Raw genomic sequence first — 17744 nt, 5'->3', positions numbered from 1 at the left:
TGGTAAAGTAGTCCGTGTTGATGAAGAGCCATATTCGATTCCCTATGGCTCGAGGAAAGGGTCCTGCTATATACAGGCCCTACTGAGCGGACGACCAGGGGCTAGAAAAAGGATTCAAGATTCCTCTTGGTTGATGGATATTCAGGGCATACCTCTGACATTGGTCACACCTCTTTACATAATCCTGAGAGGTATGTCGCATGCTGGGCCACCAGTACCCCTGGGTGAGGGCTTTGTGTGCTAGAGACCTTCCTCTGGTATGGCTCCCACAAATGCCCTTATGCAACTCTTCTAATAGGGGTTCCACAGCTTCTGGGTGTACGCACAGTAGATATGGCCCTGAGTAAGAGCGTTTGTATAACTTCTGCTCCTCAGACAGCCAATAGCAAGAGGCAACTCTGCGTACCTTCTCTGCTTCAAGCTTGTCTTCAGGCAAGGATCCCCTCTTCAAAAAGGTTACTATAGGATCCATCTAGCTCAGCCCCATATGGAGGTTGCACACCCCGTCAAAGGTGCCCTAGTGAGACTTGAGTTATCCATATTTTCAAGGACAACAACCCAAGGGAGACTTGACTTTAGCGAAGTGGCCAACATTGCAAGAGAATCCGCGTGAGAGTTTTGCCTCCTCGGGATTTGCTCTAAAACAAAACCCATGAAATGAGCTTAGGCACTCTGCACTTTAGCAAGGTACCTCTGCATCCTTTCATCTCGAGCTTCAAAGCACCATTGACTTGGCCCATGATCAACCTAGAATCCGAGTATAACTTCACTGTTTCTCCTCATTGTTGGTGGTAGAGAATCCTAGTCGTAACGACTTCTCCATTATCAATTTCTTAGGGGTGATTAACACAACCCCTACTCTCGCTCCCTTTCGGTTGGAAGCTCCATCCGTATAGACTTTCCATGGGGGGGCAACAATGGCCAACAAAACCAACATACCTATGACTGCACTTTCAGCAAATTCTACTATAAAGTCTGCTAAAACTTGTCTTTTTACGGTAGTCCAGGGCATGTACTTGACATTGTAGGCTCCCAACTTGGTCCCTTACTTAGCAATCCTGTCAGTGTAATCGAATTTCCTCAGTAGGGCTGGCAAGTGGAGCTGAGTAAGCACCACCAAGGTATGAGCTTGGAAATAATGAGAAAGTTTCCTAGTGGCGTGCACGATGGCCAATACTGCTTTTTCCAAGGGAAGATAGCGCATCTCAACCTCTTGCAAGGATTTGCTGACATAATAGACGGGTCTCTGGACTCTGTCCTGGTTCTTGACTAGGACGAAGCTGATAGTGTGCTTGGTGACTACTAGGTATGCATACAATACTTCTTTCTTATCAAGTCGGGAAAGTATCGGTGGATTGGATAAGTACCGTTCGAGGTTCTCAAAAGCCATAACACACTCCTCGATCCACTGAAAATCCTTCCACTTACGCAGCAGTTGGAAGAAAGGACGACACCTGTCCACGGACCGAGAGATGAACCTGTTCAAGGCTGCTGCCATCCCAGTCAACCTCTGCACCTCCTTAGGGTTCCGAGGAGGGTGCAAGCCATTAATAGCCATAATCTGTTTCGGATTGATTTTGATTCCACGGTGGGTTATCATGTACCCTAGGAACTTGCCCAACCTGACCCCAAAAGAACACTTAGCTGCGTTTAGGCATAGTTTATGTTTTCTCAATGTTGAGAAAGTTTCTCCCAAATCGGCTAGATGTTCTTCTACCTTCTTGCTCTTAACTACCATATCATCAATGTATGCTTCCATGTTTCGTCCAATCTGTCCTTCAAACATCCGTGTTACCATTCTCTGATAAGTGGATCCTGCATTTTTTAGGCTGAAGGGCATTACTCGATAATGATAGTTTCCATTGGGGGTGCGAAAGGCTGTCCTCTCCTAGTCGGGCAATGACAAAGGTATCTAGGGGTAACCTTAAAAGGCGTCCTGAAAACTCATCTGAGGATGCCCTACCGTTGCATCAACCAGTTAGTCAATTCTAGGGATTGGGAAGGGGTCTTTTGGACAGGTTTTGTTCAAGTCCATAAAATCCACACACACTCGCCACTTCCCATTTTTCTTTTTAACCACTACCGTATTGGCCAGCCACACGGGATAGAAAATTTCCTTGATGGCTCCAGCCTGCTTCAACTCATTCACCTCTGTCCTGATTGCCTCAGCGTGATCTTTGGATGATTGTCAAGGAGGCTACTTTCACGGCACTACCTCAGGATTCATGTTCAAGTGGTGACAAGCTAACTCGGGGTCAATCCCTGGAACATCATACGCATCCCATGCAAACACATCAACATTCTCCTTTAGGATCTCCACCAACTCAGCCTTTTCCTCCGATGACAATTGTGAGCCTATTTGAAAATACTACTCCCATTCCAGCCCTATCATTACCTTTTCCAACTCCTCAGATGGTTCTCCCGATATCTCAATCTGCTACCCATCTGCAGCCCCCTTTGATTGCTATTGGATTGCATCTTTATTCACCGCGGCAGGACCTGATGACTGCTGCGTAACTGCTGACACCAGGCACTACCTAGCCATGGCCTGATCACCTACTAGCTCTCCCACTCTCCCGGGTACTTGAACTTTGTTCGGGGGCCTTTTTCGGATTCCCTGTCACGTGTGGTCCATTGGAGGGATGACCTTATTAAGCCCAGGTTCTTTTTGGGGAGTTGCATCCGAAACTCAACATTGGGTCACGTGGTCCAACGGCTACTGGCATATTTTTTAAGCCTATAAAATCATTAAAGCCAAAGTCTAAGAATCACAATAATGGTTGAATAAATATGTAATATGCATTTGATATGATAGCTTTGATTAGTAATTGTAATAATAGTTGAAATATAGTATTTATTTAGAAGTAAAGTAATCATGTACTTAATGATGTAAATTTAAAGATATGGAAGCAAAGTCACTTATCTCTAATGGTTTGCAACCCAGCTATGTAGCATCAGTGAGCTGATGGGATTCCAACATAATGCCAGCTGTAGAGGCTAGTTAAATTTGCCCCTCTTATCATGCATTTAAATGAGTTTAAGCCTTGGTTAATAGTTGTAATAGTAGTTGGAATAAAGTAATATGTATTTAAATGTGAAATAAGCATATACTCAATAATGTAAATTTAAAGATAAGGAAGCAAGGTCACTTATCACTGATGGTTTGCAACCCAACTGTGTAGTATCAGTGAGCTGATGGGATTCCAGCAGAATGCCAGTGGTAGAGACTAGTTTATCATGGATTTAAGTGAGTTTAAGTCTTGGTTAATAGTTGGAATAGTAGTTGGAATAAAGTAATATGTATTTAAATGCGAAATAATCATATACTCAATGATATAAATTTCAAGATAAGGAAGCACAGTCACTTATTTTTGTATGGTTTGTAGCCCAGCTGTACAGCTTCTGTGAGTTGATAATATCCCAGCAGAGTGACTCCAGTGGTAAAGAGGCAGTTTGCCATGATAACTTTGTGATTGAAGGGGAAAAATGGGTGCAACTAAAGGAAAAGAGAGTATGCTCAGCAGTGTGTAGGGGCTGGTTAAGCTTGCCCCTCTTATCATGCACTTAAATGAGTTCCCCTTTAACAATGCTCTTTTAATTGTTGTGAAGTTATGAATAGAGTTGCCTTCCATGAGAAGGGCTTTTGTATGGAGTATATGTGCCTTCTAAGAGAAGGGCTTTATGTAAGAAGTAGTTGTGCCTTGTAAGAGAAAGGCTTTGATATAAGATCTTGGTGCCTTCTAGGAGAAGGGCTTTAGTAATAGAAGTTCATGCCTTCCATGAGAAGGGCTTTTAGTATGAGTGTTTGGAATCTCTTGAGAAGTGTGGAGATGGTAAAGATATAGATGTTTTATGGGATGTAGTATTTGTAATATGTCTGATATATGGAAGTATGAGAGATATGGTGGTTAAAGATAGTAAAAATATGAGATTATAACTATTGGAGAAGTTGTAGAGATTGCTTTCCAAGAGGAAAGATTTTGTAAGAAAAGAGTATAGAGATGTGTTCATAGGCAGCAAAACACTAGAATTTCAAAGCGAAAGAGTATAAGAATGGAGCTTAGAAGAGTTATGGTGTGTTATATGTAATGGTGTTGTAAGTATGTATGAGATTGTGTAAGAGAGGTGAAGAAAGAGATGTTTAGAGAAATGGGCAGCAAGATATATGTATTTTTAGAATATGGAGAGTGAGATGATGAGTATAAGAGAGTAATAGTATTGTAGTGTATTTAGCAAAACTGCTGGGATGTATGAGAGCTTATGAAGGTATTTATGAGCTAAGGGCTGAAGAATTTAGTTCCTAATTTGAAAACTAAAAACTCAGAAGCTCAGTACTTCATTAAGAGCTTCAGAAGATAATTCAAGGGAGAAAGAATAAGGAAGCTTATGAGAGAGTTGTTCCCCATTGGTGTCCCCCTTGAGGTGTTGATGAAGGGTTCCATTTAGCTGAGTTTAAAGGGGTATTTTAGCAAATAATATCAGCCAAATCTGTCCCAAATAGCAATAAATCTTTAGAAAATCCATCTTAAAATTTGGCCAAAAATGGTATGTTTAGCTTTAAGATATTCTTGCTATTTCAAGTAAGAGTTGTTGGGGAAAATGTAATAGAAAAGGAATATATTTTAGCAAGAGAAAGGTAGTTTCAATAGTTGGTTTTGGTTTTAGCCAAATGTGAAAAAAATCAATGATGTTGAGGCTGATGGGTTAGCTGTCACAGCTATTCTGAAAAGGCTGTCTCAGCTATCAGGAAAAGCTGTGATGGCTATCATGAAAAAGTTGTCCCAGCTGTCAAGAAAAGCTGTGACAGCTATCATGAAAAAGTTGTCCCAGCTGTTAGGAAAAGCTGTTTGCTTTAGGCAGAAGCCAATGAGGTCAGATGGGTGATTTTAGACTGCTGAAGAGGACATTAAGCATTTATTGGATGAATTTGGCTGAAAAATGGTAAGATCTCTTTGAAGGGTATCTTTCTATTTTGGGTATAATAGCTGGTTGCTGGGATTTCAGCATTAAATGGTTGATGATATCACTTCCAGCCAGCTGTCAAGTACTGAATGCACTGCTGGGGTTCAGCTGGAAATATTTCCTTTTCGAGTGTTTGTGTTTTTAGTCCAAGGTTCCATTACAACACATTTCTAGAAAGTAATAGAAGGATTGGTTGAAGGCTAAGGAAGCTTTAGAGATTTGGTCAAGGTCTCATTGGGTTGTGACATAATCTTGATGAGCAAGAAGAGTATTTAATGCTCTGCTCTAGCAGCTAGCAGAGACATATATGGTTTGATTGTGGCAGACAGCAGCTAGGTATAAAAGATATCATGAATATTTTGTATGTAATTGGAGATAAAAGATAGCCAATCAGATTAGGCCATGTGTTTGAGTTGGATTATAGCTGAAAGAAGTAATGAGATTTATGTAGAATAATATAATGAAGTTTCTAAATTTGTATAGCAACGGATGGGGATTGAATGAACAATTATCTTCCCAGCAGTTAGATGGCTGGGGATATTGAGCATTTGTCACATGATGAATATTAAGTTTTAGGAAAAGAGCAATGGGGAATTTCATCATTTTAAGTACTACGTGATAAGAGATGCTTACCATATGTTACCCGCTATACACGGACTCGTCAGAGTTTAGGGAGTTGGAGAAGACACGCCAAGTAACATGTTTCTTTTACCAACTTTAAACCGCTGGAACTTTACTGAACATACCTCTTGGTCCTCCAAACCACGACTTCCAAAGTTTCCCCAAAGAAACTTATGAGCTTGGGTCATAAGCCGAAGATGAGATGACGTACCTCAGGTTTTGTTGTTATTTTGTGTAAATATGGGCTCTTATTGAAGAAGCCGCTTGTCATGAGTGTAAGAGAGGTAATATAGGCTGTGAGCTTTGATTCATTGCTTAAGCCCAATCCATATGTTGATGTTGATAATGTCATGGGGTTATAATCCCAATTGATGAAGAGGAAACGTGGACCATGAATCCGCCTCTTGAAGTAAGGATCTTGCGGGCCATGAGAGCCCAATCCATGTAGTTGAATGAGATATGAGCTTATTTTGGGCTTTAAATAGATTTACCTAAAAAACCAATAATATGTTGATGTGGCATGGGGTGCCAATGAAGTAATGCCACGTGGGCCGAAAAAACAGTCCTCAACAACCTTTAGATATAAGGTTGAGGGTACTGCTCCCATGACGTGAAGCTAGGGTTTGCTGAGGATTGTAGTGTACAGGGAGAATGCTTCCACCACTATAAAATTAACCTGGACCTCCACGTCACCGACCTGTATGAGAAGCTTGATCATTCTTCGGGGAACCACCATTTTGTCGTCGAAGTCCATCAGCGGAGAATCACACGCATCCAGGTCCTCGAGCCTCAAGTTTAGTCCCCAATATAAATCTAGGTACATTATCTCAGCTCTACTTCCCTATACCCTCCTGACATCATAGCCCCTAATCCTTACAGTAACCACCAAGGCGTCATCATGTGGTTGAAGGGTTCCCTGTTTGTCCTCCTTGGTAAAGCTCAAGTTAGGGGGGACCATCACCCTTACTCTTTTGTGATTCTGATCTCTGGCCTCCAGGTCAGAGCCTCCCACCACGGACATGACTTTGGAACTTGGCATAACGTCACCCCCTGGCCTAGCTAAGATCACATTAATAGTGCCTGATGCTGGTCGAGGAATGTTGTTTCCATGCATTGCATTCCCCGAGTGTCCGGCCTGTTCTTCAGGCTGATGCAGGAAGTAATTGAGTTTCCCTGCTCTTGCCAACTGGTTGAGGTGATCACGCAGAGTCCTGCAGTCCTCCGTGGTGTACCCTTTGTCCTGATGGTAGTGGCAATAGAGGCTTAGGTTTCTCTTGGACGAATCCCCACCCATCCTGTTAGGCCGCTTAAAGAATGGCTCATTTTTTATCTTCTCCAGTATCTGGTACACTAGCTCCTTGAATAGTGAATTGACCATTTGAACCCCCGTGGATGCTGTATGACTAGGAAAGTCTCTTGGGGGCTGGTCATTATGGTACCCTCCTCCCCGAGTGTCCCTCTTCTCGGGGAACACTTTAACTTTCCCTTTTCCCTACATCCAGTCCTCTTCTAACCTGTTGTACTTATCAATGCGATCCATGAGCTGGCGCATGTTCAAGCAGACTTCATTGTTAGTGACTTCCTCAAGTCATGCTCGGTCGGAAGGCCTACCTTAAAGGTCCTCACTACCATATCCTCAAAATCTTCATCCACCTCATTGTACATTTCCTAATACCGGTCTGAGTAGGTCTTGAGGGTTTCCCCCTCCCTCATGGCCATAGACAGCAAAGAATCCACTAGCTTGGGGACTCTACTACAGGTTATGAATCTAGTACCGAATTCCCTTGTCAGCTCTTCAAAGGATCCAACTGACGCTTCCTCTAATGCATCAAACGAACGCATGGTGACAAGCCCGAGGCTGAAGGGGAACACCTTGCATATGAGGGCCTCGTTGTTGGCATGGATAGCCATTTTCTGATTAAAGTGGCTGACATGCTCCACGGGATTAGTCCTTCCTTTATAAATGGTGAACGTTGACCAGGAAAAACGGTGAGGGAGCTTAGCCTTCTTAATCCTCCTAACAAAAGGGGACTTAGAAATCTGCTGTAGGGCTTTACTCATAACATCATTTCCCTTGGTGTGATGAGAAGTCCCCTTTTCACGTTTGTTGTTGCTTTTCTCCAACTTGTCCTAGCATGAGGAGGTTAAGTAGGTCTCGCTAGGTGGAGTTCTAGACCTATACCGATATGAGCAATCACAGCTCTCCCTTAAGCCCTCACTTGATAGGGAAGATGGGCTCATCCTATCACGCCTTCTACGCCTCAACTTTCTACATAAATGATCAACCTCCCGCTGCAACGCTGGTGTCTCCTGTTCATGTAAAACATGACTTTTGGACTTGGGACGATTTCGCTCAATACGTTCATTGTGATGAGAATTCACCACAACATTTGGGGTATGTTACCTGTCTCTCCTACGCTCCAAGTTAACGAAAGGGTTCTCCTTCTAGGAGCCAACTGACTCCTCCCTATCCTGGCTAACGTTAGCCATAAGTGCTTAGGACAGATCCTCCACAGCCTGTTGTTCCCACAGACGGCGCCAATTGTAAGGACCAAAAAGTTTGTTGAGGCAAGCCCACTTAGAGTAATGAGTCGTATCCTTCAAACTTGGCCCAAATCAATAAAATTTGTAAGAGATGAGAAAGGACAACAATAGTGAGCTCTGCCCGAGGATAGTTGTGGGGAAGAATTAGATTTGCATTCAAAAGTAAATGAGCATCAAGCTTTACACAAAGGCTCCCGAAGAGGCAGGCTTCATATAGAAAGTGATACAGTTCCGCTTTCTTCTTTGTTGCACTCCTCTCTATTTCCTTTTCTCTCTCCTCTTTTTCTTTTCCCTCTCCTTTTCAATGCTCTTTCCTTTCATTATATAGCCTCCTTCCCTTGCATCTTCACCATCCATTTCTACCTAACCCCTCTCCTTTTCCGACACTTGTTTCCTTTCACATCTGAAGAAGATGGTGGTAGGAATCTGCTTAGCTGTGGCTTGCACTGTTCAGGTCATTTCCTCATTAATGCGGCTGATAAAGCTATTGTCTTCCAATTAATGCGGATGCAATAGGCTACACCAGGCCTAAAGCTCCCTACTGCTCACTATCTTCCACTCTCTTTAGATCCTTACTTCCCCTCAGAATGTCTCAGAATACCATGATTCATTTCTTCCCCTCCTTGAACGGCTTCTTCCCTTGGGCTCGTGACTTACAGCACCTTCACGTCATTACTGTGACCCTTCATCTTCATCCTCAGTCCTCAGGCCCATAACACAACCCTTAAGCTTCATCCTCGATCCTTGGTCCAGTAACATAACCCTTCATATGATCAAAAGTGAAGGTCTTCCACTTGTCGTAATACTCCCAAATTCTATACCAACTGGTGGATGTCCTGCACGATGCGCGTGTTCGCTATTAGTTATTTTATAATACTCATATATGTTATAATGTTTGGAAAATTAATTTCGATTATGTATTATATGTCACTAAAATAATGATTGAAAAAAAAATTGTAACACAATATATCCATAAGTAACCATAATAAATTAGACTCTAAAAATGCTACTATATGTGCCCTTTTTTGTTTGATTAAGTGTACATGTATATTTAGTTCTAACATTTGATGTTTCCAATATAATTTTTTTATTATTTCCTTTTCTTTCTTTTTTTAGAAGTATTTATTTTTTTTAAAGAAAACACATAAACTTTTGAAGGCTAAACATCTAAGATTTAAGGTTTATAATTTCTAATTCGCAAAACTAAATATACATGCCAAGAGATTAAAAATAAAACAATAATTGAACAGAGAAATCTAAACTTACACTATTTCATATCTCATGTTTAATTTTACTTACATCTAAATACTTTAATCACTTACAAGGATTAAATACTTTCCAAAAATATAAAGAAAGACAAAAAACACATACTTTTTAGAAACCCCATATGTTGTTAAAGTATTGTATCAAGCTTTGATAGTGTTGTTAAGAAGTTTAGATCATATGCACCTAAAACCAAAGCCAATTTCATACTCTTATTGACACTAATCTCACTCTTTGTCTCTCTATCTCTCCAGTCTTACTTTTCTTTGGCCTTTTGATATTTTGTGATATTGGAATATATAAAAGAACATGAAAACTAACATTGAATAGAGAAAACCTTTCTTTTTTTAAATTAATGAAATTAAAAGTGGAAGAGTTCAAAAAGTTGGAAAAGGGAGTAGAACCAAATCTTTTAATTTTCTGCATTTATGGCTTAAACTAATCATTGATAAGAAGATGGGAGGTGAAAGGCTAAATGAAAAGTACTCATACAAAGCGCCACATGGCAGGACCTCATGCACTCCACATGAGGTCTCTGCTCTTATATATATATATATATATATATATATATATATATTGATGATATGTTTGTGTGTTTTTGTTCAGTATTTTGCACTGCATCTCGGCCAACATTGAGAAATGTAGACACAAAAGTATGTCTTCTTGTATGGAGAAGTTGTTGAATGAATACTTGTAGAACACTATCTTCACCACTTATGTGAAAATATTCAGCTATTATACTCTTGGGGCTCTTTGTGTGATTCCCTATGGTGATCAAATTCAAGAGGAAACAATTACTGAATTGATTAAAGATAAAGGAAAAAAAAAAAAAACAGGGCTGTTTCTAGATAACCCCAACCTCCAATTAGATAATTTGGCTAAAACTATCTGTTGTATCATTTATTAAAGTTACCAACTGATTGGACAATCCACCATTAATACAACTACAAGTATAGAAACACCCTCCTATCTACCTACTCTCTACATGTGCTATTTACAATCCACCGCAGAGAAAGAGTGCGAAATGGAGGATTTGGATCTCCCTCTTTATATTTCTAACAGAAACATCTAGGGTTCAATTTTCTCTCCTAATTATAGTACTACGAAAGACAAATTAATGTAGGGACGAACCCAGGGGGGCCTAAGGGGGCCCGGGCCCCTTGGCCCAAAGAAAAAAAAAATTTAGGTTTCCCCCAAAGGAAAAAAAAATTTATCAATTATATATTTTTATTTCTAGAGTTGCGCTTCCCTCTTTCAAAAACTTAGACCCCCTCCCTTTTAATTAGCCTAGCTCAACTAGCAACTACTCAATTCAAAAACTTAACAAAAACAAAACTTTAAAATAAAAGATAAAAATCCTATTCAGCCCAGTATTAGAGTACTAGTATTAAGTGTTCTAAATGCTAAGTGGTTGTTTGGTAATGTTGTTCTAGTAACGTTGTTTGTATTTTTTAGAAATTCGTGTGGGTGAAAAAGTGTGTGAAAATACATGTAATGTTGTTTAAACACTGAAAACTGTTGCTCAAAACACCCTACTAAACAGTCCCTAAATATTTATTATTTAAAACACCAAATATCGAAAACACTATGGTACGAGACATTTTAAATGCTATATTAAAATAGAAAAAGTAATTTTTGGTTTGTGAAAATAATTTTTTTTGCAATAGCTAATGCTTTTAAGAAACAATATTATTATTTTTTTTTTTTTGTTTTGTCGTTGTTAATAGATGATTGCATCTTAATGTATTAAGAAACAATGATTTTGTGCATTTATCTTGGTTGATAGTTTGTTAATACTATATGAATACCTATTTAGTTTTTTTTTTCTTATACTTAGGTCCCCCTAGTTTGAAATCCTAAGTACGCCTTGTTTTTTTTTTTTTTTTTGGTAAAGGGGATAAAAATAAAGAAAACTACACCAGCAAAGGGCCAGTAGGATAGCGCCTACTTAAAAATAACCCAAACAAGTCATGGTTGAAAACAGAGAGGAACACCACAGGGGGATACTCAAAAATGCAGAAAACTTCATCTTGTTTCACACCCTTTCTTACGAGAGAGTCAGCGCATCTATTAGCTTCATGGTAACAATGGCTGAACTAAATCTGCGGAATCTGAATTGCCAGTTGCATATAGTCATCCAGGAGGGGAGAAATAATGGGATTTGTCTGAGTGGGATTTTTAAGAACATCTATTATGGCTTTTGCATCCAACTCTACTCCAACGGCTTGGAATTTTTTGTTCACACAGATGGTAAGGCCATCCCTTAAAGCCCATAACTCCACGTCAAAGCTCGAATTAACACCAATCCTTCTTGAAAAGCCTATCACCCAATTACCGGATTCATCTCTGATCACACCTCCTCCACCAGCTAAACTCGAGTTGCCTAAGGAGGACCCATCCGTGTTTAGTTTTCTCTAATCACTTCTTGGCCTCTCCCATCTAATATTCTTCATTGCAAAACTGTTGGCTTTCTTCCAATCTGCGGCACACCAGAAGAAGTCACTGGCTTAACTAATTATATGGTCAGCCAAATTTGGGTTGGGATTACCATCTTGGAAAATTGCTTTGTTCCTTCGCTTCCATATCATCCAAATGGCAAAAAGGAAGACTATGTACTAGGGAGGTTTACGGGGGTAGAAACATTGATCATTCCTTGCATTCATAGATAGCCAAGTATAAAGATCACGTGTGAAAAAAATTCCTATTTGCCTCAGAAATGCAAAGTTGCTTCCAAAGATCCTTGCTACCTCCGCAATCTCGAAGTAAGTGAATAGTAGTTTCCGGTTCATCGTGATGTCGAGGACAAGAAGGGTCAGAATTGATTCCTCTTGATGCTAAACAATCTTTAACACCAATACTATTATGAAAACATTTCAAAACAAAGAATTGAATTCTTTGGAGGATTTTTATTTTCCAAATCCAATGCCCCCTGAACTCGTGGTTGACATTCCCCGAAGTTGCCAACTTATAAGTGCTTTTCAAATCAAAATTCCCATGGGTATTTGCTGCCCACGACATTCTATCCTCACTCCAAGCAGCAATGGCGTAGGGAGTAGCCTGATATTCAGAGGAAGATCAAAGGAAAGTTCCGACCAATTCCACCCATTTGCCGCTGTCACTTCCTTCACTTTCAGATTACCTTCCTCCCTGTTCAAAGGACCCTACACTAAATCTCTGATAGGACCTTGTGGAGACCAATTATCCGTCCAGAACCTAAGATTGCTATCATTCCCAATGACCCATTTTGTTCCGGCATTAAAAACCTCCTGCCCTTTCCTCATACCTTTCCATGCTTGGGAACAAGGAAGTTTGTCGCTGTTGACCGAGTTTGTTCTCAGACGATTGCAGTATTTGTTCCTAAGAACTCTAGCCCATAAGGTTTCTTTTTTTGAATGGAACCTGCAGTTAAGTTTTGCCAACAAAGAGGTATTCCTTCCCCTTGTAGATTGTAATCCCAGACCACCCTCCTTCCTAGGCCTTGTCACCTTCTACCAACCCACCCAATGCATCTTTTTAGAGGCCTCTGTTGAGCCCCACAAAAAATTCTTACTAATCCTGTCTATGCCTTCTAACACTTTACTTGGAAGGTAAGCACACTACATGGAATAATTGGGAATAGTAGACAAGGAAGATTGGATAAGAACTATTCTGCCCACAGTAGAAAAAGGTTTGCCTTCCACCCCAAAAGCTTTTGCTTCATTCTATCCAATATAAAGTTAAAATCTTGGTTCGATTGCCCCTAATGAATAATAGGAATACCCAAATATTTTCCAATGGAAGAAGTTGCTCTAAACCCAAGGAGACCGCATATCTCCTCCCTCCTCTCCAAATCAACATTTAACGAAAAAAAAACCCTTGACTTGGACCCACTGATAGTCTGCTTAGATTTTTCACAAAAGGTATCAAGCACCTCACGAATGGCAATGCAATTAGCTTGATTGGCTTTAGCAAACAGCACCAAGTCATCTGCAAAGAAAAGATGAGAGAAACTTGACCCACTCCTGGACGCTTTAACTGGATTCCACAATTTTGCAATACATTTCCCCTCAATAAGTTGACCCAGAAATTCCATACACAAAATGAATATGTAAGGAGACAGAGGATCTCCTTGTTTGATACCTCTTGAAGGGTCAATAGGCTCCAACATACCCCCATTAAATAAAATAGAGGTTGAGACTATGGAAATACAGCTCATGATGATCTCCACCAGGTCCATGGGGAACTTGAAATCAAGAAGCCTCTCCCTAATGACTCCCCACTCTAGCTTATCATAAGCTTTTTCGAGGTCTATCTTTATAGCCATGAATCCCTCTTTACCTTTTGCTTTGCTAATGGAGTGGACAATCTCCTGGACTATAATCGCATTATCAATACCCTTTCTTCCTGGAACAAAAGCAGTTTGAAGAGGGGAGACAAGCTTATCCAAGAAAGATCTAATCCGAGCCACTAACACCTTTGTGATGACTTTATAAACAGTATTACATAGACTAATGGGACAGTAATTGCCCAAAGTTTCAGGGCCTTGGATCTTAGGAATAAGTGCAATAAGGGTTCTATTGAGATTATCTAGGATTTTTTTTCTAGAGAAAATCCCTTTAATTTCCTCAACCAGAGATTTTCCAACCACCAACCAAAGGCGCTGATAAAAACCTGCCTAAAGCCCATTAGGACTAGGCGCTTTAAAAGGCTTCATCGACCAAAGCGCATATTTTATTCCCTCCTCCGTGACCTCAATACAAAGGGATTCACAATCGTCTTCCGAGAGAGAGGCCTGCCCTTGAGTCAAAAGCAGGGGATTCCTTTCTGACAATGCTAGAGAAGAGCAGAAAAGGCCCTCAAAACCCCCTCTAATATGCTCCATCACATCTCTCTCATCATATAGCCACTCCCCTACATTGTTCTTGATGGCCGAAATTTAGTTCCTGCTTTTACTTTATTGTCTTTTAATTCCATTCTAACCGTTATCCAACTCATTAGAACCTAGTTTTCGGACCCACCCTCTATAAATTCATTATACTGGGCTCGTTGGACCAATATCCATTTACACTTCGGGCTTGGGCTCCAAACTGTGTCCTTACAATTATTATTATTATTATTGTAGAGTTAAAGGCCCAAATTATATATTGGGCCTTGGCCGAGAGCGTGAGTAGTCCGATGAGGAACGAATGATAATGAACGGTTCAGGCTCAGGATTTAGTGAGCAAGATACAGATAAGAAGGTTGTTTGAGAAGGAATATCTCCTCAGATACGATAAGTACAACTCAAATATGTATTCCAATGATCAAACTGACCTTCCATGAAACTCCAATGATTGGGACGTGCATCATGAACATACGAGGAGGGGAACCCAAAAATATTTAGGGGAAAGCTGCTACGACCGCATTAAATGCACTGCAGCTAGTTTTCTGACCGCACTTATGTGGAGAAAATCTCTGAACAGTGCTGTCTTGGTTACCATAACTCACAAAAAGCCAAAGAGGGTGTCTGATGGGACAGGTACTCAGATAAGGGCTCAAATGACCGACAAGTGTTGGATCAAGATTGACCAAAGGGAGCTATATAATGTAAGAGACCCTCCATGAGGAGGGGGAAAAATAGAGAGAAAGAACACTGTAGTAATAAAAATTGCACTTGTACTCTATTTAGTTGATTTATATGAACACTAGCCTCCTCAGACAAGAAGTTCATTCATATCAGTACTTCTTATTTGTGCATGACTGTCATCCAATTCCAAATTAGTCGTTATCCAATTCATTAGAGCCTAGTTCTTTAACCCACTCTCTACAAATTCATTGTTTTGGGCTTTTTAGGCCTAAGTCCATTCATCCTGGACTAAGCCCCAAAACTGTTCCTTACAATTATTATTATTATTATTATTATTATAACTCTATATTCTATTATTGGTGTCTTGGCTTGATGATAGATGACAATTATCATGGAGTGGATGTTATAAGAAATTCTATTGTATCTGTATAATTAAAAAAAAAAAAAAATGTATTCTATCATTCAAAATAAAATATGAAGTGCCAAAATTCTAATAAAGCATTCAAAAATTAAATGAACTTTGAATTCAATTTTATATATATATATATATATATAATGGCGTGTAAAATTTTGAAGTCTCAAAAACTTATGTAGTAATAAAATCTTATGAGGTTAACCAAAACTAAAACATCTTCAGTTTATTATAAATACTATAATATAGACATATCCATCAATTTTGGGTGTAAAATACATTACACGATCATTAAAAACCACAACAAAAGCTTCTTCTTCTGTTTTTTCCTCAAAGATAGCACAGGATCAAATCTGCCACTACTACTATAGTACCACAATAAACAACCTTCCAATAGTCCAAATTAGATGCACAATAAAATATATAGTCTAGATTACATTCATAATCAGCTACCACTGCATGCAAAGAATGGTTAGTAAAAACCAAAAACAGAAAAAATAAAAATAAAAATAAAAAGGAAACAATGTTTAGCAACATGCTATCATTTATAAGTAGCATTCTTGAGTGTAATTACTAATTGCCATTAGATAGAGGATAGACAGACATAACAGAAAATTGAGCTTAAGATAATAGAATCAAGAATGATAAACTACTTTTCTTTAGGTCCATTTGGCCGGAGGGATGAAAAAGTGTGAAGATAGAAGAGATTTTAAGTTTTCTCTCATGGAGTTTGGTTAAGAGGAAGGAAAAGCGGAGGGATGAAAAACTCTTTTGTTTGATTGAGAAGAAAAATGAGAAGATAGAAAATAAAATTGATAAAAATTTATTATTATGTCCCTATTAGATAAAACAAAAGGTAAACACATTATATTTTTATTAAAAATTTGTGTACGAATGAATACTTCATTAAAAATAAGCACAAGAAGTTCAAGAACCAAAAATTTGACATGAAAAGAAACAAATGAGAAAAAAAATTAAATTAAAAAAATGAAAGAGAACTTCAAAAAAACCTAAAAAGACAAAAAATTCAAAGAGGAAAAAACCAAAAAAGTTCAAAAAATTGAGTGTTTGCTAGGTGAAAAAAGCAAATAAGAAACCGACAAAAAATTGTTCAAAATGATTGGGTAATTTTGTCCAAAATGCCCAAGACTTTTTGCTCTTCATTTTCATTCTCATTTTCTCCCAATTTGGGGAGATTAAGTTTTGGTAGGCTCGAAGGGAAAACAGCTAGGCCCCACCAATTTTCTCCCCCTTCCCCCTCTCAACCATACACCCTTCCCACCCATTTTCTCTCTCTTTTTTCCATTCTCCCCAAAATCACTCCAACCATGCATACTCTTAATCTTTATTTGAAAACTCTACCCTTAATTGCTATAGGTGAGCTATGGCTAAATTTCCATGAAGGAGCGCATGCCGATCTTTCACTTGAGGGTTGAGACCTCTCTTTTGCAAGGTTGTCTAGACTCCTCAAGCATTGGTTGAGACCTCTCTTTTGCAAGGTTGTCTAGACTCCTCAAGCATTGGTTGAGACCTCTCTTTAGTCCAGCTGGTCCCATTGTCTTTTTCTTTTCTTTTTTTAATTCCTGAATAATAATAATAATAATAAACACTCTAGCTTTGATGCTGGTTGACACCTAATAATTGGGATGTGGATGCTCCTACATTAGTTAGACATTACTTCATGCATCACCAGATGATCCTGACTTGGACATGTCATGTTTTAGTACCTTTCTCAAATAGACAGACAATTTACCAGGAAATCAAAGATGAGATACTAGTGGAAAACAACTAACATTAGTGAATGCATAATATATTGCTCAACTCATACTGAATCACGCAGAGGTTTCAAAAAAAAAAAAAAAAGTAATCACGCAGAGTGGGGAATAATCTTTTCGACTCCCAGTACTCATGTCGAACCAGTTCTCTACCATCTGAAGTTTAGGCTTTCCAAAAAGAAAACGAATATAATTAGATTGCACGAGACAGAGTTTTTAGTGTCATACTTGCTCAAAAGGAAGAAATATATAGCCTTTGTTCAGCCTAAAATCAAAAGTAAAAGTAAAAAATTAAAAATTAAAAAAAAAAATTAAGAAAAGGAGAGTGACACATAGGGAAATGAGTTAGCTTCGTAAACAATTTTGAAAAACTTTTAAATTGTTAAACAGGCCTTTTGGGAGAATTATGAACAAAAACAGAGAAGCAATGGACTTGAAAGCAATTGCACCATATCACAACGTGAAAGTATTCTAAACAAAACGGATATTGATCTTATTCACATAATCTTATAAAAACTTAATGATTATCAGAGAAAAAGGAGATTTGACTTGCTTGTCATTGCATAATCTGTGTGCTTAAATGTCCCGATAGGCCAGTATCTAATACTATGAAATAAGTCCA

At 39.0% G+C, this 17744-nt stretch overlaps 1 pseudogene; it reads right to left on the bottom strand.

Annotated features, from left to right (window-relative positions):
- Window positions 1-6424: 6424 nt before the first annotated feature.
- LOC115991706 lies at window positions 6425-7644 on the bottom strand (annotated as a pseudogene).
- Between the last annotated feature and the right edge of the window lie 10100 nt (window positions 7645-17744).

This window comes from Quercus lobata, chromosome 5 (assembly GCF_001633185.2).
Source record: "Quercus lobata isolate SW786 chromosome 5, ValleyOak3.0 Primary Assembly, whole genome shotgun sequence".
In the NCBI taxonomy this organism is placed as follows: Eukaryota; Viridiplantae; Streptophyta; class Magnoliopsida; order Fagales; family Fagaceae; genus Quercus; species Quercus lobata.
The sequence above is the reverse complement of the archived record's forward strand: the minus strand, read 5'-3'. Positions and strand labels throughout refer to the sequence as shown.